Genomic DNA, 25,457 nt, shown 5'->3' with positions numbered 1-25,457 from the left:
ATAATATACATACTCTCTTTTAGCTGTCGAAGCGCCCATAGAAAAAGTTTTTTAGTGACTTTTGCCGCATCCAACAGCACAGCACATTGAAGGTTAATGGAATTTTGGTCACAAACATGGCGGTGTGGTCAATACAAAATATATTTTCTGTTGAACCGGATCTGTTTGGCTTCTTTAATCGTAGTAATGCCATTTGGTTTTGACATTAAGCCATCTGTTGTAGTCTGTCAGGTAAAGTTAGTGGGGTAATGATGAACCTGAAGTTAAGAAATGAACAAAACTGTATTTTAATCAGACCATTTGCAAAAGTTTACGTTCATAGTTACGGTATTCCCATTGAATTTAACACCTTGAAATGTATTTTGCCGGGAAATACACCAATACCACCACCAGTCCCTTATGTTACTGTGTTTTTATACATACTCGTAGGTAGAAGGACCGGGGCGGGGAGCGGCTGGAGTGGCTTTCCCCTTTAAGAAGGAAAGCCGCGACCACGACATTGGCATGGTCACGCTCTCGCAGTGAGAGCATGAGCCATCTGCGAACGCTGTCTCAGCGTGGCTGTAGCCCAGACACGTGAGGCAGCAATCGTGGCCTGGTTTTGACATTAAGCCATCTGTTGTAGTCTGTCAGGTAAAGTTAGTGGGGTAATGATGAACCTGAAGTTAAGAAATGAACAAAACTGTATTTTAATCTGACCATTTGCAAAAGTTTACGTTCATAATTACGGTATTCCCATTGAATTTAACACCTTGAAATGTATTTTGCCGGGAAATACACCAATACCACCACCAGACCCTTGTGTTACTGTGTTTTTATACAGCTTCCTTTGCACAACAAGTTTGACTAGGAGGAACCCTTTAAATGTATCCCTGAAGGGCAAAAGCTTTTAGCTTTTCAACTGCCTATGTAGGTTCTGAGAAATTAAGACCGCATCCATACTAATTCATTTTCAAATGAGAACTCATTGAATTTTCAGTTTCCTAATGTCATTGGTTTTTTTTTTTCAAAGAATGCGCTAATGGAGAGCATTTTCAAAATGTATTAGTGTGGACGTGGCCTAACGGTGTGTTCATGTCTTGTTAGAAATTATGTCATTTCAAGATTCCAACTTGTAAAAAGTGTTCACGTCTTGGTTGATCTAGTAATTACAAGTTGAAAACTTGACTTGACTGTCATGACATTACATGGAGTGATTTATTTGTTCTTAAAAAAATTCCAAGAACATATAGAGGTGAATTAATGAATTAATGTGGTAAGTTTTGTGTGAGTGATATTTGTTAGGTGATATTTTGATAGCTGTTATCAACAACAAAGCCATTTTGGCCTTATAAATGTTACCATAGAAACATAAAATTTCCAAGGTCCAAGACGCAAACAGCTCAGAGTAGAATCTCTGAGTTGCCACCTCGCAACTACAGTAATTTTGACACAAAGTGCACGCAGCATTAGCCACCAGATTGATGATGCCAGCTTATATTATTCTGATTCAGACTTGCTTCCTACACTTTGACATGTTTGTCAAGTTCAGCATCATCAATGCTTTATCAGAGCAGTGGAAGCTGTGAAGTTGTAACATAATTGAGTCAGTTTACCCTGAAGGATCAATTTTCAGGTTATATTGTGATATAGGAAAGTTAAATATTATTGAAAGAGCACTCTCTGTAAAATGTAGGGAGCTTGATGGACTTACCAGATGCTTTTGGCACATGTACATCTGTAAGTGTATTCTCTTAAGCCACTCTCATAAAATGTATGTAATGTAGAGAGTGCTTGTCTCCAAACATCTTCAAGATTAAGGAGCTTCGGAATAGTGGCTTCAATTTTATGCAAGGATACCAGTAAAATTCCCTTCAGGCTAGGAAACGACTGTTGGGTGGGAGCTGGAAGGGTAATTTCCATTCAAGGAGGAGCGCTTGGAACACAATGCAAGCTGTCAGACCAAGCCTCTTGCCATTAATTTTCTGGGCACAACAGATGGCGTGTGTAAAATTGGGGATTTTACTCCATGTGGGCATTATGACAAGGAACTTGCTGATTACCTAATGTCTTATATGAAACATAGGGGGGCTCTAAAGTATAGGAGGAAGGGGGTGGGGGCTGACACATAATCACTACTTAAAATCTCACCCGGCATGGGCTGTCTTCATGGCTGTCACCTGCTGCATGTGGGCAATGGGCTGTGCTGAGATTATTAAGAGAAGTGACCTCATCTCCAAATGCACATCTTTAGTCTTCTTTATAATAGAAGGAGGGGCTCACAATAAACTGTAGTGATAGTGGCTCTGCTGGCACTGCTGACAGGAACCAAGATATCATGTGAAGTCATTTATCTTTGCTCCACACTTCCCTAATGAGCTTAATGCAAATAAATCAGTTAGATAATTATGGCTTTGCATGTGTTTTAGAGAGAAAGAAATTCTCAGTTGACCCCTTAGTGATAAAAACATTTTCATCCTGCTGATGAAAATCATCTGATGTACAAATCTCTGAAAGCTACATTGAACTGCTGGTACATTTGAGAAGCAATCTAGTGCTATGGGGACTCAAGTATTTGGTTGAAGTAGCTACATTATGATGTTGTATCAAATCAGATGTGCTACCAACCTCAAGGTTTGTGGCCCTTAACAAGACACGCAAACCAATGATTTTCCTGGTGTGGCCTTTGCTAATGTACTGTATGTTGCTTTGGATGGCTTTTGACAAGAAACCAACCATTTGACAAGGAGAGAACAAGAATGTAATTCCTGTCTTGTTACAATAAATGGATATGAACAAATGCTAACAGTTATGGTCAGACAGGGTATTGTATGAATTTGTATGAAAATGCAATATACTGTAAAATACTGTATAATGTAAATTATATACACTACCAGTCAAAGGTTTGGACACACCTACTCATTCCTTATTATTACTTTTTACATTTTATAATAATAGTGAAGTCATCAAACTATAAAATAGCACAAATGGAGGTATGGGAATTTTCTAGTGACCAACAAAATGTTAAAATCAAAGTTATGTTATATTTTAGCTTCTTCAAAGTAGACACCCTTTGTCTCTATTGCTGCCCATTTAAGAAAAATACATTTAAATGTTAGTTTTGTGAAGAAATTCATTTATAAGCAGAATTTACATTTGACTAAAAGCTCATTTCCAACATTTAACCATACTGTACATCTTTAGATCATATGTTTAATACATGTATGAAATTTGTGAGTGTATGTTTATGGATAATAGATTATACAGTTATTTTTTTGCATGCTAGATCAGGTCACTGCCATGTAAAACCATATGATTGCAATAAAGGTTGCTGGCTGATGCCATTCCTGCTTTTCAAATAAAAACATGAGCTTATTTTCAGATGTCTCTGAACAGGATCTTTATTGTGTGAAAAGTTAGTGTGATTGTCCACAATCAACAAATACTTATGATGCACTGTTGTAATTCAGACCGTTTGGCCATGTCCCAAATGGCCCCCTCAGTCCTTGCAGTCCTCCTCTGAGTCCACGCTTTGGTAACGTGCAGTAGTTAAGTAGACAACTGTGATGTCTGATCCACTTCAAGCTTCACAAAAGAGCACATTGCAGTTACATATCGGGTAATCTTGCTCACCCTTTTGAACCATAAATGAAAAATGGGACACCCAACTGTCTTGTCTACATCACAGACATGCATATGGTAAAGACCTTGATACCCCAAGTCTACATCAAGTGCACTTGTGACATTTGACAATGTGGGGACTAGAAAACTTTATGGAGCATGTCAAGTGTTGTCTCGGTTACAAATGTAACCTTGGTTCCCTGAAAGGAGGAAAAAAGGCGCTGCATCAGTAGCTGACGCTGAAGGAGCAACTCCGATGCTTGCATCATCGCAGGCAAATAAGCTGGAGCCCATCACCACACCATCAGAATTTTCTGACTGAAGGCTGTAGGAGCCATATACCATAATGCCATTCTACTGATAAGGCAATGCCAAAAGTGTAGCAAAAAGTCATTGCTTTAACCACACCTTCATATTGAAAAAATTCAAAGAAAAGTGGAGGAACAAGACAGACAGAGAAGCCAAGACAGAGACACTAACCATACCGGGTAGTGGTCCAATGTATTAACACATCTCATTTAGTGGGAAGGAAGGGAGCAGGATGGTCAAGCACCTAAGCCAAGGACTTTGGTACAATGACACTAGCCAACAGGTTAGTGAATCATTGCTCGTATGCTCTCATTGACCTAACACCCAATACAATGACACTAACCAACTGGTCAGCGAACATTGGACAGTCATCCTTTTTCTCGGTGAAAATCCGGGAAGAGAAGGAAGATACATGCAGGTTATAAAACCTGGAAAAGTGTTGTTCACACACTCTGAATTGACACATTCGGTCAATGTACATGCGCAATGCCCTATCTGGGAAGAGCATAATTAGTCTCACAGCCTCTTCCGACTCAAAGGTAGGAGGAGAGAATGCTTACAGTGTAACAACCTCAGCCGTAAAGGGGGTTGCCAGCACTTTAGACATATTACTCTCTCAGGGCTTGAGAATGGCCTTAGACAGGCCCGGTCCAAACTCTAAACAAGAGTTGCTGACCAAAAGGCCTGTAGGTCCCCAACATGTTTGACTGATGCCAAAGTAATAAGCAGCACTGTCCTGAAAGAGAGTGTGCATATCTTACCGCCTCAAGTGGCTCAAACGGAGAACCTATAAGCACGTTCAAAACCAGCACTAATTCCCAGATCGGGACAGTAGCCGGGCAAGAGGGTCTTATCTATCTTGCACCAAGCAAAATGTACTGACCAGAGGTTTTTATTTTTATTTTTTATCTAATCAATATTTTTTATATATTATTATTAATGCAATATATAATTCAATGGAAACATATAGACCTAAAATCATGATTTTAATCAAATACATAGACAACTGAGATAAAATATATATATATATATATATATATATATATATATATATATATATATATATATATATATATATATATATTTATTTCTGGGCATTGTAATATGTAACCAATATTACATACATTTTTTGTGTGTGGATTTTCTCCCCTTTTCTCCCCAATTTCCAATGAAAGTAGGTCCTTGTGGTGACATAGTGACTCGCCTCAATCCGGGTGGTGGAGGACGAATCTCAGTTGCCTCCATGTCTGAGACAGTCAATCTGCGCATCTTATCATGTGGCTTGTTGAGCGCGTTACCCCGGAGACCGTCATGGTTACTTGCGTAACCTCCGTTCCCTGATGGAGGAAACAAGACGTTGTGTCGATGTAGTGACACTTGGGGTCACTCTTGGGAGCCCGAGACACCTCTCGTCTTTGATAAAAGGCCAATGAAAATTGGCGAGTGGTATTTGCATGCCACTCCCCCAGACATACGGGTATAAAAGGAGCTGGTATACAACCACTCATTCAGGTTTTATGCTGAGGAGCCGAGACAAGGTCTGGCCATTTCAGTGGGTAGTTCAGCGTTGTGGCAGGAGGGACACAACATCTCATTCCCTCCATCAGGAACGAAGGTTACGCAAGTAACCATGACGTTCCCTATCTGTCACTCACTCGACGTTGTGTCGATGTAGTGACACTAGGGGTCCCTATACAAAACGCCGCAACTGGCTGAACTGTGTTACGGGAACTGGTGGTGTGTGACGAGCAGACAACTGTGTGCCTCGTAGCCAGCGCACCAGGCCAACACGCAACCTCCCCCAAAATAGTTATGAGTGTTGAATGGCCCTTTGGGGACAAGTCGACTACCCAAAAGATAGAGACAGGATAGCCCAGTCGTGGCCTCTTTTCCCCTTCTTTTTTTCACTCCCTAAAAAAAAAGGAAAAAAAGGGGGATTATCCGACTGGGCCGACCAGGTCTAGTCGGGGATGTCCCTCCCAAGGGGAGGACACCGCGGAGACCACACCTCGCCCAGAGAGGGGGGGGATATTTAAGTGGAAAATACGTCACATGGTCTTGCCGATCATGTGGAGAAGTCTCATGGTAGATCGGCGGGGCAGAGCCTGAGGTGCCACACTGTGCTGAGTTCAGGGACATTGAAGTACTCACCTGGCTCCTTGTGACTACCCCCGGAACAGCCTGGGACAGGGGAGGAAGAGGCCTGTCCTCGTGACCTGTGGAGATTGTCACATCGGGGGCGGATTTGTGCCACAGCTGGGCTCTCAGGGGTGGGGAGACCACCACTGGAGCGCCAAACCTGCCAAAATAGAATGGTGGACGGTGGTCATGATGACGGCCGTGCACACCGGATATGTGACCAAGGGAACAAGGAAACCGCTCTTGCTGAATTCTTGGATACTGCAGCCACTTGGGCATGTTGCGCAATTAAATGCAAAGATTCTCCTCCCGGCCCTCGACCGGGGGATGGAGTGGTCTGCTTACCAGCTCCAGAGCAGCGGGTTTCGTCATCCCTGTGTTGCCCGTCTCAGGGGCGCTTCGAAGCCTTTTGTGGGTTCTTGGCGGCCACGAGACGGGTGGCATCTGCTTCCTGCGGTGGGCTTCATGCCGGTGCCGGGCCGCAGGGGCAGGCTGCGGCGGAGCCGGTGCAGTCACCGCAGGGGGACGCCCTTGGCGACAAGCAGACCGGGTGCGGGATCTTGAGCCGCCCTAGGGCAGGATATGCCGGATAACCTCCGTCTGCTGCTTCACCGCTGAGAACTGCTGGGCAAAGTCCTCGGTGTTGCCGGACTGGCCAACTTGGGAAATGGGGCATCAAGGAACTGTGCCTTGTCAGCCTCTCCCATCTCAACCATGTTGAGCCAAAAGTGGCACTCCCGGACAACCAAGGTTGACATCGCCTGCCCAAGAGACCGCGCCGTGACCTTTGCCGCCCGGAGAGCGAGGTCGGTCGCCAAACCGACGCCTTTATCAACCGGGGGGATTGCCGAATAGCCTTAGCCGCCCCACCATCGAGAGTAGTGAGGGCGGGGAGGCTGAAAGATCAGGACCGGGCAGTAAAAAGTGCCTCCCACGACCTTGTCAGCTCTTCATGCACTTCCGGGAAGAAAGGAATGGGGCGGGGCGTGTATTTGAGCGGCGCCGCGAGCCCAGGAACCAATCACCGAGCCGCGAGGGTTCAGGGGAGAGCGGAGGGTTCCACTCTAGCCTGACGCTCGCGGCTGCCCGGGAAAGCATGTCGTCATCTCTGCTTCAGCCTGTGATTGGGCGACTGCACCCGAACGGAGGAGCCCAGCTGAGGCTTTCGCGTCCAACTGGACGAGCCCGTTCCCCGATACTGCGCTCGAGGGCTAATCACTTTCACGGGCTCCGAATAAGAGGTCAAACTCACCGTGAGACGAGCCGGCGGACTCATCCGGAAGCCCGATCGGGGCAGACGAGCGTGCTGGGGAATGGGAGGTCTGCGGGGGGATACCCGGCGGAGGCGGTCCCATTGGGGTCCCCAAATCACCCCCAGTGCTAGCTGCGCTGGCCTCATACCCGTGGGTAGAAGACCAAGGCAGGGAGCCTCTGGGGTGGCTTGCTTTCTTACGAAGGAAAGTCATGACCGCATCGCTGCCATGGACATGTTCTCGCAATGAGTACATGACCCATCCACGAACGCTGTCTCCGCGTGAGCAGTGCCCAGACACAAAAGACAGTGATCGTGACCGTCAGAAGGTGAGAGATAACGAGAGCAACCAGGAATAACACACAAAGGAAAGGCATCTTTAAAAAGACACATCTTTAAAAAGACGTTCCGTGTGTGTCGCTCTTTTAGAGAAATATACTCTTTTAGAGAAATATACTCTTTTTATTTCTGCCGAAGCACCCAGGGGCATTCTCTGCAGTGCACCAGGGCATAGGAGGGAGAAGCCGCTGAAATGCGCCATCAGATCCAGCAGAGGTGAATGAACAGTCGTGGGAATTCAGCTCAGTGAGCATGACCGTTCGGCTCCGAATAGAATGAGTATTGTAGTTGCATACCAGCTCCTTTTATACCTGTATGTCAGTGGGAGTGGCATGCAAATACCACTCTGCAATTTTCATTGGCCTTTTATCAATGATAAAGGAGGCACACGCTATTCTCCGCGGCATCCACGCACACCCCGAGGAGGTTAACTCAACGTGACTCTACCCACCCTAGCAATCGGGCCAATTGGTTGCTTAGGAAGACTGACTGGAGTCACTCAGCACACCCCGGATTCGAACTTGCGACTCCAGATGTGGTAGTCAGCGTCTTTACTTGCTGAGCTACCCAGGCCCCTCAATATTACATACTTTAAATGCATAGAAAAGTGCTGAGGCAATTAGTGTTTTTTTCCTCCTATCACCTCCACCCATCCCCTTCCCTCCCATCACTCCTGCCCCCAACCCCCCCACACATGGTCGCACACCCCCCAGGCCGGCCACCACAATGACAACAAGGAGACCTGACACATTCTGCAACCATTTTTCCTAACAGTGCTATTAAACTTTTCAAGAGGTCGCACTGGTGCGTCTACAAAGTTGGCCGACTCTCTTATTATGCGCTGTGTTTTTTGTTGCGTATGAGAAATATCAAATGGCAAATGTTCCAAAAATGAAACGAAACAGCTCTACCTGGATCAGTCACCCCGGCTCAATGGACAGATCAGCGCAGAGCACGTGTGACTACATGTGGACCAGTCTCGAGCTCTCAGCCGTGCAGATCATCATAGAATGCATTCCAAATGGCCCTCCTAAGGGAGAACAATCATGATAGTCATGCTGTACGATCACTTCAAACAGAATTTCAAATAAAAATTACTTAAAAAGGGAGTTCTGAATGACCCTTATTTTTGAGCCCTACACCTTTTAGTATTTCAAAGTTCTCACAATGGATGGTAAAGTCTTTGAAGGGAATAGGGCTTAAGGATGATCACTTCAGAATGGAATACACCCATAAACAGCACTGCAAGAAGCATGGAATGGGTCGGGGATTCGGCATTGATTATTGTGGCAGGGAGGAGTGCAGGGCCAGGTTGTGATGCTGCTCACCCGGCCCCTAATCAGACTAATCAAGCCCTCGAGAGGGATAAAGGCAACCAGAGGTGACAGTTAGAGAGAGAGAGTTACAGGCAGCTGCCATGCGTGTGTTTATTTTTGTGTATTTTTGTTTTATTAAAAGATTATTTATATTGTCAAACCGGTTCTCGCCTCCTCCTTTCCATTGAACTTTGTTACAATTATTTGTTTAAAACCTCTATGAAAACTCCTAATGTGTCGGTGATTAAACTAGTTTAAAAACGTCTTTGTTTGTCTTCAGATGACTGTATTTTAATCAGTAGGAACTCATTCCCGCTGTCAAAGTATTTAAATTTAGCCCAACATAAAAAAGGTGTTAACATTTTACAGATTATATTTGTAATATCAGTACTTTTACAAAATGTTAAAATCAGTGCTTTACAGTCAAGTGGGCATTTCAGTGGGACAAAATGTGCATTTTTAGTGGAATGTACATTTTTATGTACTTAATATTATTTGTTTTTGTCCATATAATTTTCATTTTATAGATATAGATTTTATAGAAGGTTTTTCTGTAAAGAACTTGTGGGTGGGGGACCTGATGAAACAGTCTTCTGAGGCAAGTCACCACAGCAAGTGCTTATAGGTCATGTCTGCATTGCCTGGTCATGCCTCCGCCATTGATGTTTGACCTTTGTTCCAACATGTATACACACACAGAGTGGTCATGCTAGTCATATCAATCAGTAAATATTAATAATATCTTAGAAGGGGGGAAAAAAGAAAGAAAAAACAAGACGATTGGGAATATAATTGTAAAGACAACAACAAAAAAGATGTGAATTATAACATGCATAGAATAGTAGTACTGAATAGTAAATAGTAGTGCTGAAAATTTGGTGCTGCTAAGCTTACTTAATCCTTGCTCTTTTAAAGTGTTTGTAGACTTATTTTAGGATTCTTATTTTCCCAGTAAAATTAGCTTATACTATTTAGTGAGGTAAACCATTTCTTAGTTGGCTGTACTGGGGTCATGGTAAATAATTAATTGATTCTTGGCAGTATACACATTTTAACTGTTGCAATGCGGCGTGTGATGGAAAGTGGTTTATTCATCCAACGATAAAAATTTTTTTGTTTGTAATACTGGAATGAAGTTGAGGTAAAATAGGTCAGAGAGATTAGGAGATCTGTGTATTACTAAAAATGTAATATTATATATGATTAATTGTATGTCCTGTAGGCTATTGGTTTCACATTCAGTAGTAGTATTGTCGATTTCCAGTATATGGAATAGTCTTGATATTTTGGAGTAGTCACTAACAAGTTTAATTATTTCTGTAAGTGATCTCTTGGGGTTTGGAAGAAGAGTAATGTGTCATCAGCATATGAAGAGATTTATATTTGGTGTTGTAGGATGAAATTCCAGAGATAATATAATTTTGTCTTAATGCAGTGGTTAGAGGATCTATGAATAGAGCAAAGAGTAATGGGGAATTGGAAATAGTGGGCACCCTTGTCTAGTCCCTCGCTGTAGCTTGAATGATGGTGATATGATGCCATTTGTGATGACTGATGCCATTAGTGTACTATACAGCATAGTGTTTTGATCCAATGAATTACTGACTCCCCGAAAACCAAATTTTTTAAGTATAGTAGAAAGGAAAAGACAATTTACTTTTCCAAAAGATACTTTTCAGCATCCACTGATTATTGTATTTTTATTGTGTTGTTTAAAGAGACTCATGATGTTGAATAATCATCGGGTGATATTTGATGAGTAACGCCCTTTAATAAAACCGGTTTGGTCTGGATGGATGAGACATGAAATTACTGATTCGAAACGTGTGTCTAAATCTTTACTAATTATTTTCAGATCTGTGTTGTTAAGAGACAATGGGTGGAAACTGTTGCATATCGTTGGGTCTTTTTTAGGTTTAAGCAGGATTGAAATTACTGCTGTATTCATATGAATTGGACTAGAATAAGTGTTTAACCATTTAACCATTTAAACCTGAAAATGTATTGTTTGCCAATGAATTAATGGCCTTTCAGTATTCATTCACTGATATTGATTATTCTAGTCATTCTTTTGGGCTATGTTTAAACAGGGTAGAACTATATTACTTTAAAAAATATTAGTCTTTATTGTTTTGCTCTTTTACTGTATACATTTTTGTAGAATGTCGGAAAGGTGTCATTTATGACTTGTGAGATATAGAGTGTCTTTCCCTCTGATTTCTTAATTGTAGGTTTTTCTTGTGTTTAAGTAGGTTTGCACTGTATTTTCCTGATTTATCATTGTGTATAAGTATTTATCTTTACCATTGTTTTATATGTCTTCATATTGATCCTTAGTTTTATTAGGCTCTTTTAGTATCTGTTCTTTGGGATTATGTGCATAGGTATTGTGTTATGGTTGTGTTTTATTTTCCAACTCTTTTTCCAATTCTTGTGCTTTCTTGTGTTTGTATGTAGAATGTGATATTATCTTTCCTCTTAATACGACTTGTGCTAGTTCCCAGAGAGTTAGAGCAGAAATTACTGGTGTGTTGTTTATTTCCAGGAAGGATGCCCATTCTTTTTTAAAGTATTAATTAAACTCTTAGTCTTGGAGTAAAGATTTGTTAATTCTGTACTTTTAGTCATATTTCTATTATTTATAGTGAAGATGATTGGTGCATGATCAGAAATGACAACAGTGTGTTTGCCTACAGACAAGTCCTCAAAAAGTGCTGCGTATACTTTAGAGTCCTGCATCCAAACGCTCTTGCAGAAAGGAAGAGTATCTTCTGCACAGCGCAATGCGTTGGGTCCTCATCCCAAGAGGAACACAATCAGCAAAAAGTTGCTATTTAAAGGCATACAGCCACATTGTTGAGGCTGCCCTGGCTTGTGATATCGTGCCTAGCACCAGTTGCGACAACCCTATTGTCACTTCCTGTAGGACATCACTTCCTGTTCCTTGGACATCACTTCCTGTTCCTGTTGCTGACGGCACGCTGCACGAGTGTTTGTAGCTTGCTAACCTGCTTAGCATTGCCTATTCTTATTCTTATACATTTATTGCTTTATCCTTTGCCATTTTTCCACGTGCTTTGGGTTTTTCTGCTTTTCTACTGTTGCATCTGTGTGAATTTTACCGTGCGCACCTGTTTCTCTCGTTTTTTTTCTCATTTCGGGTGCCAGAGCATCTGACATCAGATCAGATTTTCAAGTGCTGGCTACTGCTAAACTTACATTTTTTAAATTCTTATTCATGTCGGCACTAACGATGTCAGGCTTCACCAGCCGGAGATCACTAGAGATAATGTTAAAGAGGTGTGTGTGAACTTGCAAAAACGATGTCAGACACTGACACTGCCCCCTCCCTGCGAGTTGTGGTGACGAGGTTTATAGTAGATTAGTGTCACTGAATGGCTGGATGTCTGAGTGGTTTCTGGAGAATAGCATAGGATTTATAGACATTTGGGGTAGACCTGACCTGCTAAAGAGATACGGACTCCATCCCTCCAGGGAAGGTGCCGCTCTCCTCTCTAGTAATTTGGCTCATAGTCTTAATAATGATAGTATTTGACTAACTGGGGCCCAGGTCAGGAAGCAGACAAACTGGTTAATCCGAACGTCTGCTAGCTGCCTTGAGACGTCACACAGGTCGCATAAACTACAACACATAGAGACTGTATCACCTAGATATCATATAGAGACTGTGTCTGTTCCCCAAACTACCAAACAGAGAACTCTCACTAAATCATTTAGACATTTTTTATTAAGGTCAAACTTGAAAAAAAAAAAAAAAAATATTGAAGATAAAAATCATATAAAGGTAGGGCTACTAAACATTATATCTCTTTCTACCAAAGCACTAATTGTAAATTAAATTATTATAGATCATAGTTTGGATGCGCTCTGTTTGACTGAAACCTGGCTTAAACCGGATGAATATATTTGTTTTAATGAATCTACTCCCCTAGGTTATTGTTATAAACATGAGCCTCGTCTGAAGGGTTGAGGAGGAGGTGTTGCTACAATTTACAGTTACGTTTTTGGTGTTACTTAGAGGACAGGATATAAGTTTAAGTCTTTTGAACTAATAATGCTTAATGTGAAACCATCAGATATAAATAAAAAATCTCTGTCGTCTTTTGTCCTTGCTACAGTATATAGATCACCCGGGCCTTATTCTGATTTTCTTGGTGAATTTGCAAATTTTCTATCAGATCTTGTAGTTACTGTAGATGGAGCTTTATTTGTTGGTGACTTACACATTCACATAGTTAATGAAAATTACACATTAGCATTTATCGATATTCTCAACCCTCTTGGAGTCAGACATAATGTGACAGGACTAACTCATCGCCATAATCATAAACTAGTTTTGTCATATGGAGTTGATGTTGATACTATAGAAATTCTACCACAGAGCGATGACATCTCAGATCATTACCTCGTTTCTTGTTTGTTGCGATCAGCTAATGCCACTCAATCTACACCACGCTATCGTTCAGGTAGAACTATTCTTTCGACCACTAAAGATAGCTTCACTAATAATCTTCCAGACTTGTCTCACATACTCAGTAAGCCAAAAATTCTAGAAGAACTTGATGTAATAACAAAGTATAAATACAGTCTTCACTAGCACTCTTGATAGTGTCACCACCCCTTCGATTAAATAAAAAAGCATCTCACCGTGGTACAATGATCACACTCATGCTCTCAAGAGAGCAGCTCAGAAAATGGAGCGCAAGTGGAAGAATACAAAATTAGAGGTATTTTGCGGTGCATAGAAGGATTGTGTCTGTAGCTACAGACAGGCACTAAAAGCTGTCAGGTCAGCATATTTTAGAAAACTCATAGAAAATAACCACAACAATCCTAGGTGTTTATTCAGTACTGCGGCTAAATTGTATAGGAATAAAGCATCCACTGAACCAGATATTCTGTCGCAGCACAATAGTAATGACTTCATGAATTTCTTTACTGATAAAATTGAAATAATCAGAAATAAAATTGGAACTACACAATCATCTGTCATAGCACCTCAGAAAACGAAAATTCACAATTCACCAAATTAGCAGAGTGTATCAATGAAATCAAAGTATTGGATGGCCAGAAATTTCCTTCTACTCAATTCCAACAAAAAAGAGGTGCTAATGATTGGACCAAAAACCTCTAAAAGTAAGCAGCAAATTTTTTTTAATTTGACTGTACTGTTACATCATCTTCTATGGCAAAGAACTTAGGTGTTATATTTGATACTAATCTGTCCTTTGAAAATCAAATTTCCAGTGTTTGTAGAACAGCATTCTTCCACCTGAGAAATATTGCTAAGTTACGACACATGCTCTCTGTTGCCAATGCCAAAAAACGAATTCATCCGTTCATGACCTCAAGACTAGATTATTGTAATGCATTACTGGGAGGATGTCCAGCAAGTTCAATAAATAAACTTAAATTGGTTCAAATTGCAGCAGCCAGAGTGCTGACGAGAACTAAGAAATATGATCATATTTGCCCCATTCTATTGTCTTTACATTGGCTACCTGTTAAATTTCGTATTAATTTTAAAATTCTGTTAACTACATAAGCTTTGAATGGTCTAGCTCCACAGTACTTAAGTGACCTTCTGACACACTATATTCCGTCATGTTCATAACGATCATAAAATTCGGGCTTGTTAATAATTCCAAGAATATCAAAATCCACAAAAGCAGGTAGATCCTTTTCATATTTGGCTCCTAAACTATGGAATAGTCTCCCTAACACTGTTTGGGATGCAGACACACTCACTCATTTTAACTCTAGACTAAAGGCTCATCTATTTAGCCAGGTATACACCTAATTTATCCTTCAACTCACAATTAGGCTGCTTTAGTTAGGTCTGCAGGAACCAGAAACATCCATCATGATCTATAACTCTGCATAAAATTGAATGGCATCTTCGCTATTATACATTTTTTTGTTTCCATGTCTCAACCTTGGGATTCATATCCCGAGGTTACCAGAGCCAGCCAGATCCAGCTCCATTCCTACTTGGTGTCGGACTCCGCTGCTACATGCCGCTGAAAGTTGACGACAAACTACAGCCAGTGCCAGCCAGACATCACTTCAGTCTTTTGACTTCAGAGGATGAACTGATGCCAACTCCAACTGTGAGACATGGGATACTTTATATGCCACTGCCTGAACCTTGGACTTAGGATGGACCCCACCGAACCTCACCGAAATGACCTGCCGGTTGAACTGCGATTCACCTCATTAATCTCTGCCAGCATCACCTTTGTCTATTGATGGATTACACTCTTGAAATGGAATACATAGACTATCATTTAATTGCCAACAAAAGCCTTCATCAGCCAACTAACAAAGGACAATTCATCTATGTGAACTTAATCCAGGATGGACTTCAAAGACATTATTCATTAATCTTAAAGTAAAAAATATATATATATATATTTTCTCTTTTTTAATTTTTTAATTTTAATTTTTTAACAATGGACCTTAATGCTTATTAATTTACAAATTTAAAACCATGACTTGCACTGCATATAAATAACTAATATTGGCATTATATTCATGTTGTTTAGCCAGAGGGGAACTGGCCCCCACAGTGAGTCTGGTTTCACCCTAGGTTATTTTTCTCCATTAACCAACATCTTATGGAGTTTTGTGTTCCTTGCCACAGTCGCCTTCAGCTTGCTCACAGGGGTTCTACAATTATTATTTAATTATTTAATTTCTTTACACGATTTACAATCATATTTAATCAAACTACACAATGATCAATCTAAAACTTTATAAATATTACAGTTTCATTTTTTGTTAATGCATGATTTCCTGTAAAGCTGCTATGAAGCGATGTGTGTTGTGAAAAGCTATACAAATAAAAATGACTTGACTTGACTATTGTGTCAAAGGCCAGACATGCAGTCTACATAGCTTCAGCTGAGGATGCCAGACTGTGTCTCGAGCTTGCGAGAGCAGATCCGTCCTCAAAGTAATTTCCCATTGGGAAGCATCCAACAGCTCTACCACCTCTGGAAACCAGTGGCTGTTGGGCCATATCGAACCAGCTAGTATCACTGTTTCCTTGTCTTCCCGTATCTTGCACAATACACGATGTAGCAAGCAAACAGGAGGAAAGGCATATTTGCATTTTGCTGGCTATCTGTGAGTTAAAGCTTCCACGCCTAGTGGAGCATAGTTCATGGAGTACCATAGGCAACAATGCGTGGTCCCAGAGGAGGCAAACAGGTCCATCATAAGTTCCCAGAATATTCCCAAATCCCCAGAACTAACTGAGGGTGGAGTCTCCATTATCCCATTATGGCACCATGATGCTCTCTGCTCTCTTCCAAATAGCAAGTGTGGCTAAACAGCGTCATGTCACTAGGAGGCAAAGGTGGCCATGTTGCCAAGCATGATAAGGAACCCCCGAGTTGAGCAAGCACTGGAGAGGTTTCATCCGTAGCAAGCCTAGCGGGGTGTTGGTGGCTGCAGCTGGAATCAAACACAGTGCTCACTGGTATTGAAGCAATGGCAGGGTTCTCCCCAGCTCGAACCTTGTCATGTGTAGGAGAATGGACTGAACTCATTTGTCGGTCATGTGTGCCAACATGGCTACAGAGTGGAGTTTCATTCCTCTGAAATAAACTAGCTCACTGGGCACCAACACGCTCTTTGTCCAGTTGACCCTGAGGCCCAACTGCTCCAAATGAGCTAGTAACAAATGTCTGTGCTTGCAAACCAGTACCTCCAATTGAGCTAGCAGCAACCTATCCTCTTGGTAAATCAATACACAGAAAATTATATTTGATTTGTTTTTCATTAATTTGGTCACATTTTACAATTATATTTTATTGGTTTTTCGTTAATTTGGCTATATTTTAGCTTTTTAAAAATGTACAAATCCATGTCATCCATCAATAAATATGATATTATATTGCATATATTATATTTTGAAACGTGTTTATTGTTTAATGTATTATTTATACTGTTTACAAGTATTTACATTTATTTGATGAACACGTGCTAAAAATCGGTACTCTCTCTAAGAAAACCAGCAGCTGTAAAGAGGTTCTGTAAATTAGCACATATTAATGAGAGTGGAGTTGCACATATTCTTTACCTCATCCAGGCTATTCTGGATTAGAATTAAATGTTTATGTTTTGTTGTTTTTGATCAACAACTGACTGTAAACAGCAGAAAGACATTATTCAATGACAAATGGATTGCGCGGATCTAGTCTTTGTACACATTACAAGGAAACAAGTAAAATCAAACTTTTGCTCTCAAGACGCAGTTCAGTAGTACGTATGTTAATGTAATCTTGTGTTGAAGCAGTAAACATATTTGGCTTGCTGTCTGTATACTGGAGGGCTCGGAGCTCGAGACTCGACTCGAGTCCTGATTACCCCCCCGGACTTTACTTATTAAATAATGAATCTAGAGAAATGTGGAGGTGGGATGTCAGGAAAGTTGTCACAGGAAGCAGGTAAGCAGCGGCTTGTATACTCCTGCTTGTTGGCTGTGATTTGTCAGATTAAAATTAACATGCTCCTCCCGAACTTCTGTTAATTAACTCCATTTGGATGTGCAGCTCGGGAAAGAACAACATAATGCTCGGTTACGCTGGCTCTGTAAGAACCGTTCATCCAGCCAACAATGCTCGGGCACATTAGGAATGGGCCACTCGAGCTGTAGTCTCTCGACTACCCGACCGAGAACCTCAACCATCTCAGACTCAGTAAATACGAACACCCTGCTCAACAACTGATTAGATGGGTTTCCATCCAACAATTTTTATGCACATTTTCAAATAGTGCATGAGAAATCCTAAATGTAAACACTTCATATGCGATTATACTCTCATAATTCGCATAAAATATAATGAGTTAGGAGGAGGTGGATTTTCTAGAGTTTAGCATTAGTTAAAATGCGGATTAAGGTGATGGAAACAGTTTATTCGCATAAATGATGATGTGTTTTGACCTTTCGTGCACGTGTTATGAGTGTGCGATAGCTTGATTTGAACGAAAGGTCCCACCTTGGCACACAATTCTTCGTGCATGGCCCTTGGCGTTTGGAAGTGTTTAACCCACAGCTGGTCTTTAAAGGGGTCATGAAGTGCATTTTCAAATAATTTTATTATCTTCCCTGAGGTCCAATGATAATGTTATAAAAGTAATTTTGCACCCAAACAGTCATAATTTAGTAATATAATATTATTTTCCTCCCTGTTTTTGGCACTCTGTCTGAAATGCTCGGTTTTGGCCTCAGCACCTCCTTAAAACATCAACGTAAACGCCACTGTTATAATTGGCTAACATCGTGCAGCCCCTCAAATTCAGCAAACTCAATTTGGAAGAGAATAAACCTCAACATTATAAAAATTGCAGGGTTTACACATAACACACATCCAACACATTATATCTGAATATATTAAACTGTTCATCTCAAGCACAACTGTTAACACTCAAACAGTCATGGCATTTGAAATATTCATGAATGTAACCACTTTCTCAAATTTTTGAAGTGTTTTTAACTGCACCACTCTTCAATAATAGTTCTTTTGCAAAGCTTGAATTGCATTTTGTCTGTTCACAAGCAATCCATGCTGACGTGAGCCAAAAAAACGCACATACATTCTCAAAAGAACATTGAAATTACACACATACTGTACATCAGTGGAAACACACCGAAACGGTCGAAGACGTCCATCGTCAAAGACATCCTGTGTTTACATACACCATCAATTGTAACTAGCATAGATGGGTGAAAGAACGCGTCCATGATGCGTTTGTGCTCAAATAAACAAGTGGCAGTAGCTGAATGAGAAAATTGGCTCTCCCTTTCAGAGTTGTAACTTGACACTGCGTCTTTTAAAAGCATATGTATGGCAGCGGGTCAAAGAGTCTGTGTAGTTCATGTTCATATACAAAAATAATCCAAAATAGTCCAGATGGGTACCCTTAGGTGTTATGTTAGGAATAGTTAGCCACACAAGGCCTGCTCTCATTCTCTGCTTGAACGGCGCACCAGAGGGCGGGGCCAAGGGTGCGATGACGCATGTTGTGCAATGTGTAAATACAAATGAGCAATGTATTGTGACGTCATTAACACAGAGATTTAAAAACAGGACGTTTCAGCAGGGTGGCAACCATTAATGCTCTTTTCAGACTGGGGAGGAAGTTTTGAGTTCTGAAATTTACAGGATGTTTTTATAGTACAGTTACATCTTATATGTCTAAATATCAAGTAAATTTGGATTCTCCATTTCATGACCCCTTTAAAGTGGGTCGGTACAATCCGGCAGAACAGTTCTGAGCTCCTATGTATGCGGAGGCTGGCAGCGTATGGGCATCGCATACATTTTAGCCCTCATTATATCAGATATTACACTTATTCTGTAGCGTATCCTGGCAGCATTTAATAAAACGAGGTACAATTGCTTCAATCCTGCAAATAAAACCCTCCTGGAAGCAAGGAGGTTATTCAGCTGCTCCATGACGTCAATGTGCATGACGTAGTGGATGGAAACGCTTAACAATTCATAATTTCTTTAGTCTAATTTTTAGAAATGCGCTTAAAAAATTTTAAACATTCAGATGGAAACCCATCTACTGTGACCATGTCTCAGCAACAAAGGCATCCAGCGATATAGCATCTTGCTCATCGTCCTTACCACCAAACTTGATAGAACCATGCTCATCGATCGAAGAGCGTAGGTCATCACAGGCATACCAGATGGGCAAAGACCCGGCATATGGAGGAGCAGAGGTGCACAAGGCTTGTGCTGGCAACAAATCCTCCTCATAATCTATATTCCGTCCTCTCGCACCTTCTTCAAGTGGTCCCTCGGGAGGGAGAGGGACCTGCTTCAACTTTCTCAATAAAAGCAAGCCAGGAGCACAGCGCCCTGAGCTCCATGTGTTCACAATGAACACAATCATGTCCCATAATTGCAGCTTCAGCATGAGCTTGGCCCAAGCATAAAAGACAGTGCTCGTGCCCATCGGACAGAGGGATATATCGCTCACAACGTGGAAAACACTTACGAAATTTTTTTGTGTTTAAAGATACGTTGTTTCAGCAAATGGCTTTTTTTTAGTTTCTTCAGTACACTTTTTTCAAGAATCATAATCTAAACTTGCAAACATGGAAGTGTTTTAAGGATATGCTTTTTGCTGGAGCACGCAGGGAGGTGAAGTTTTACTCGCTGACAAGGTGCAAATTAGAACAGCAAAATCTTGGTTTAGGGTTCAAGAGCATGAGAGATGTCTATGCAACCCTGAAAGAGGAAAATTCTGATGGTTTGGTGCTGGGCTCCGGCTTATATGGACACGATGACACAAGCATAGTGCAGAGCGCCAAGCATCACCAACCAGTCAAATTGGCAAGATGGTATTGGGTTTCAAGGTCACCACCCCTAGGAGGAGTTCTTACAGCGTCAGCTACTGAGGCAGCGTCAAAGTGGCCTACTAAACAGGGAACTCATGTTGACATAATAAGATGCTAATATGGGAATAGGGGGACTAAAGACTCACTTACCAATGGGAATGATGGAGAGATCCACCAATAAAGTCTGATTTTGCTTTTATTATTTAGCATCAGGATGAATTTGTTGGCAGACTATCACTTTCATTCCATTACCAAGCCTATTTCCATTTTTTTAATTTTTTTTATCATCATCACAGAAATCATTAATTTCAGAGGAAGGTTTCCAGATTGTGCTTCCATTCCTAGATGTGCTGAACACTTTATTTAATGTCTGCTGTATGACAGCATCCGCTCTGGGCCAGCTGGATATGGCCCCCGTCTGGATTTTGGAATGTTTTGTGGCAGTTGTCTCCCTGTTTGGAGCGGGCCAACCTGTAATCTGTCTGAGGTTTTGTGCTGGAAGAGTCAAGGCTGCATAACACCTAAATAGCACATTAACCTCAGAATTCTTCCCATGCTGTGGTCTACAGATGAATGTAGCGGAAAAACATTGGTGAACCCTCTGCAACTTCAACAGGGTTCAACATACTCCACAAGGCTCTGTTATGACCATGTGGAAAATGCATTACAAATTAACCCCTAAATGTAGAGCCATTTATACCTTTAAACAAACTTTTGAAACTTGTGGTTCTTTGACTGCTCCTTACAAAGGTCCGTATTGTATATTGTTGTCTTTAACCAGGAACCATGAGTTGCACTAGAGATAAATTTGAGTTTGTGTGTTGTTTTCGTAAACATCAGGACCCATATTCACAAAGATTTTTATCTTAACACTAGGAGTTCTCCAAAGAATTCCTAGCTAGGAGTTTTTGCTTAAAACCTATTCACAAAACTGCTAAGAGTGAGTTTTACTAAGGAAATAAGAGTAAAGCCCGCTATACACTGAAGGATTTTTACAGTCCTTTAAGATTGTTGCTTGTCAGAATGTACAAAATGAACGCATTGATATTGCCAAGGCTCACTGTGCGACATTATGTCAGACTGTACGATACACATCGTAGCCTGTGACCGTGGTCCCAATCGTCCCGATCAGTGAACGTGACTCACATGGGAGTAGAATAGAAGCGAAACGGCGAGATTTGTTGGTGGGGTTGTTGGTGGAATTGCAAATTCCCTATGGATACTGCACAAACATGACATAAATTTATATAATTGTATCCAATTGTATCTGCTGATTTGGAATAAAACGTCCCATAAATGGGTTAAATTGGGTCGGAATGTCGTTCTGGCACCTTCGATTCTAAAATGAAAAAGAAATGCTTGTTTGTCAATCCATTCAGTTTCTTGTATTCCCCCATGTGGTTGATCCATTTTCAAGTTCGCTCTAGTCAGTTGCGGACCCTGGAAAAGTATACGAGAGCGGCACGAGACCGTGCGTCCCCGCATAAAGACGCGCGTTCCACTTCTGTATCATGTCGTGGTCCGATCTCGGTTTCATTGAAATCGCTTAATATGAAATCAACTGCTCAACCTTTTATTAGATCCACTGATGAGCAGTAGCAATTTTGCTTAGTTTATTATAAAGCTGTAGCCTATACATGAAGGGGTTTTGAATTGCATCCAAAGCGACATCAGAATAGATATAAATATAATAACTTGAGATCAAAAGGCCACTCGACCAACACTGTTTTTATTTGTATATTTATGTGTGTATTCCATATTTGTTGATTTTCTGTATGACAGAAAGTTTACTAGCAAATGTACAGTGGGATTCACTAGTGAAAATGCTTCTTCACGCCACAGTGAAAAATTTTAAACTCTTTTCTAATTTAATGCAAATGTTTTCATTACAAATTAAATTATCAGAATAACGAGGGGCCTGGGTAGCTCTGAATACCACCCCTGGAGTCTCAAGTTCGAATCCAGGGTGTGCTGAGTGACTCCAGCCATGTCTCCTAAGCAACCAAATTGGCCCGGTTGCTAGGGAGGGTAGAGTCACATGGGGTTACCTCCTCGTGGTCGCTATAATGTGGTTTGCTCTCAGTGGGGAGCGTGGTGAGTTGTGCATGGATGCCATGGAGAATAGCTTGAAGCCTCCACACAAGCTATGTCTCCGTGGTAACGCGCTCAACAAGCCACGTGATAAGATGCGCGGGTTGACAGTCTCAGATGCAGAGGCAACTGAGAATCGTCCACCGCCACCCGGATTGAAGTGAGTCACTACGCCACCATGAGGACCTAGAGTGCATTTGGGAAATGGGCATTCCAAATTGGGGAGAAAAAGGGAAGGACTTTTTTTTTAATTAATTTTAACAATTTGAGCAAAGCTAGAAGGTGTTTGTTTCCACCGTTAAGAACAATGTGTATTTATTTGTAAATTGTAAAATAATTAGATATAAATTTAGCATGTTCTATAAGATGACACCTAAACTAGGGCAAGAAGAAGGTAACTTGTCCCAGCTATCATCTGATTTTTATAAAATGTATAAAATACATTGATATCATTCTTAATCAAGTTTTTTGTCATCTAATGTAAAAACACTGAACCAAATATTCCATGTAATTATGTATTTTCACAATTAAGTTGAATAATGACAGACAAATCATAAAACAACTTCTATGAATTACATATCATACAGGCCTATTAATAAATACATGTTTAGACACCAATGTATTTAGACACCCGATTGTAGGATTCTCCCACCTCCGAAATCCTAATGTAACCCCTGCCAAAAATACTTACCAATATAAATTGTTCAAACTTTTTTTTTAAATGAAATTGGAATGATGTGAATCTTAACTAAAGAAGTTTACAGACATTTAAAGTAAATGTATTAAAAGTAAAATAGTGATTAAAATAAAATTGTAAAGAAAATGCATGATAAAAAAAACGTTTTAAGAAAATGCAATAATTTCTTTATATTTGTTTTGTAAGCTCTGTTTTTATTTAATAAAGATAAGGCTAAAGATCATCGCAAAGGCTATTAATCGGCAGTCGGTGAACATGTCACACTGAACGTTGTAAGATTGCCCGTTTTGCTCTACGACAACAGAAATCCTTTAGGATTCCCAAAATTTGTCTCAGACGGCAGAATCTTAGGCAAAATCGTACAGTGTGCCGTGCTTAAGGCGGAGTTGTCCTCCTTGCTATGGATGACGTCACATTTATTAGCGCGCTCTTTTAAATCACCCTCAGTGATTGGTAAACAGGGAACAGCTATTTGTCATCTAAGACAGACATCCATATATAGATGGATGGATGGATGGACAGACAGACAAACAGGTAGATATTTTTTTTCGGTTGATGAACATTTCTTCATCCTGTGTTGAAGTAATGAAACGAGCTTGCATCCCATCAACAGCATCAAAACACCGTCCCGCTATTGCTGTGATTCCCCTTGAAAGCCCCCTTTTTCTCTGCAGTGAGCGCACATCCACAGGAAAAAATACGCAATGAATTGTTGGATGATATTGTGGTCTAGAGAGGGCATACATTTTTTGATAGATTGTGCTGCTGACGAATGACAGAAATTCCCAATTCATCCGCACTACACAGTTATATTTAGATGTGTCCAGGGAGCGCAGAGTTGTCAAAACCTTTATCTCTGGTGTAATTGGGTTGTTTCAGTTTATGGGAGAGTTAACTGCATCTCTAGCTAAGTTTACAATAATAGAAACACTCTCGTGATTCAGGTGATACCATTTTAAAAATCAATGTCAACATTATAATATTTATAATATTATATCATTAAAACACATCGACTCAATTGTGATTCAGGAGATACCTTTTTAAACGGTCAGTGTCATTATAATATTCGAATATATTGTTTTTTAATGTGGATGGACGACAGCAGCCATGCTTTGGATAGATTGTCACTCTTAAGGAGTTAGAAGTCCTCAGGACGACTTCTAAGCTGTTGTGGGTGTAGGAGCTACTTTTAGCGTTAAAATGCTTCATGAATTACTCTTAGATTTTACAAGTCCTAAAAAAACTGCCCTTGATCACTGAATCAGCCAGAAGTGAGTCTGCAAAGGTAATATGTTCCATATGACATCCGTAAATCACTCATGATTTAATACAACACATTATAAAACAATATTTTGACAACAGGATAATTTCTGTTGATTTATTCTTTGATTAGTCAAATGAGAAAGCCAAATTTTATTTCCTTTATTTTAAAACATTATTCCACATCTTGCCAAATGTTGTCCTCAAACAATGTGCAAATTGAAGGCTACAAAAAATCTAAATGCAAAATCTTGCAATATAAATACAAGTATAAATAGAAGAAATATAAATAGAAGGACAATATAAATCATGAAATGAAAGGATAATAGACCAAACTGTTAAAATTACAGTTACATACTGTATAAGATTTCTGTTAAACACAGTTCAATTTAGTGATAATTTTGACGTTCAACATATCAACAATATTTTATTGTGGCACTCCGTTTGGTTTCTTCACTCCATGAAGTAAGCCTATTTTTATTTTTTTATTTTTTTTATTTTTTTTATGTTTGGCCTATTTGAAGTAATAATGACTTGCTTGCTGTTTTGGACAAGTTGTTTTGCAAAATGGCAATTGAAACTTGCATGATTTTGAATTTATAATATTTACAAATACAAATAAATCAGTAAAATGAAAATTATAAGCTGGGGTTAAACATCTCACAAGCTCTCTGAAATCTGTCAAAGCATCTGACACCCCACACGAAACTATGAGCTTATTAAACATTTCATATAGTGTTTGGGTTGAACTCTTTTGAGATGCAACTCTGAACCATTTTTCAAATGTATTTTTTTCCCATAGAAACAGGTTTTCACTGCTGTAAAGTGGCGTCACTGATGGAGGCAAAGATGTTCAACTAATCATAATTGAATTAATTGTTGATTATTTTCATCATTGATTTTTATAATTTTAGTGATATTTAGATTTTATTAATTAGATGTCGCAACCCTCTGAAAGCTTAGGCATGTAGCTCATCACATTTTTCATATGCTTAGTTCACAATGAGTTTCAGTGTATTCATTAAATGAAAAAATGTGCTGCAATTAAAAAATGATATTGATGGATTTCATTTC

At 40.3% G+C, this 25,457-nt stretch overlaps 1 protein-coding gene across 1 annotated transcript in view; it reads left to right on the top strand.

Annotated features, from left to right (window-relative positions):
* LOC127410031 (CKLF-like MARVEL transmembrane domain-containing protein 4) overlaps window positions 1–25,457 on the top strand; it is a 64,448-nt gene that overhangs the window by 16,799 nt on the left and 22,192 nt on the right. The window lies entirely within an intron of this gene.

Source organism: Myxocyprinus asiaticus, chromosome 2 (genome assembly GCF_019703515.2).
Source record: "Myxocyprinus asiaticus isolate MX2 ecotype Aquarium Trade chromosome 2, UBuf_Myxa_2, whole genome shotgun sequence".
NCBI lineage: Eukaryota > Metazoa > Chordata > Actinopteri > Cypriniformes > Catostomidae > Myxocyprinus > Myxocyprinus asiaticus.
This window is presented reverse-complemented; position numbering and strand designations above follow the sequence as displayed.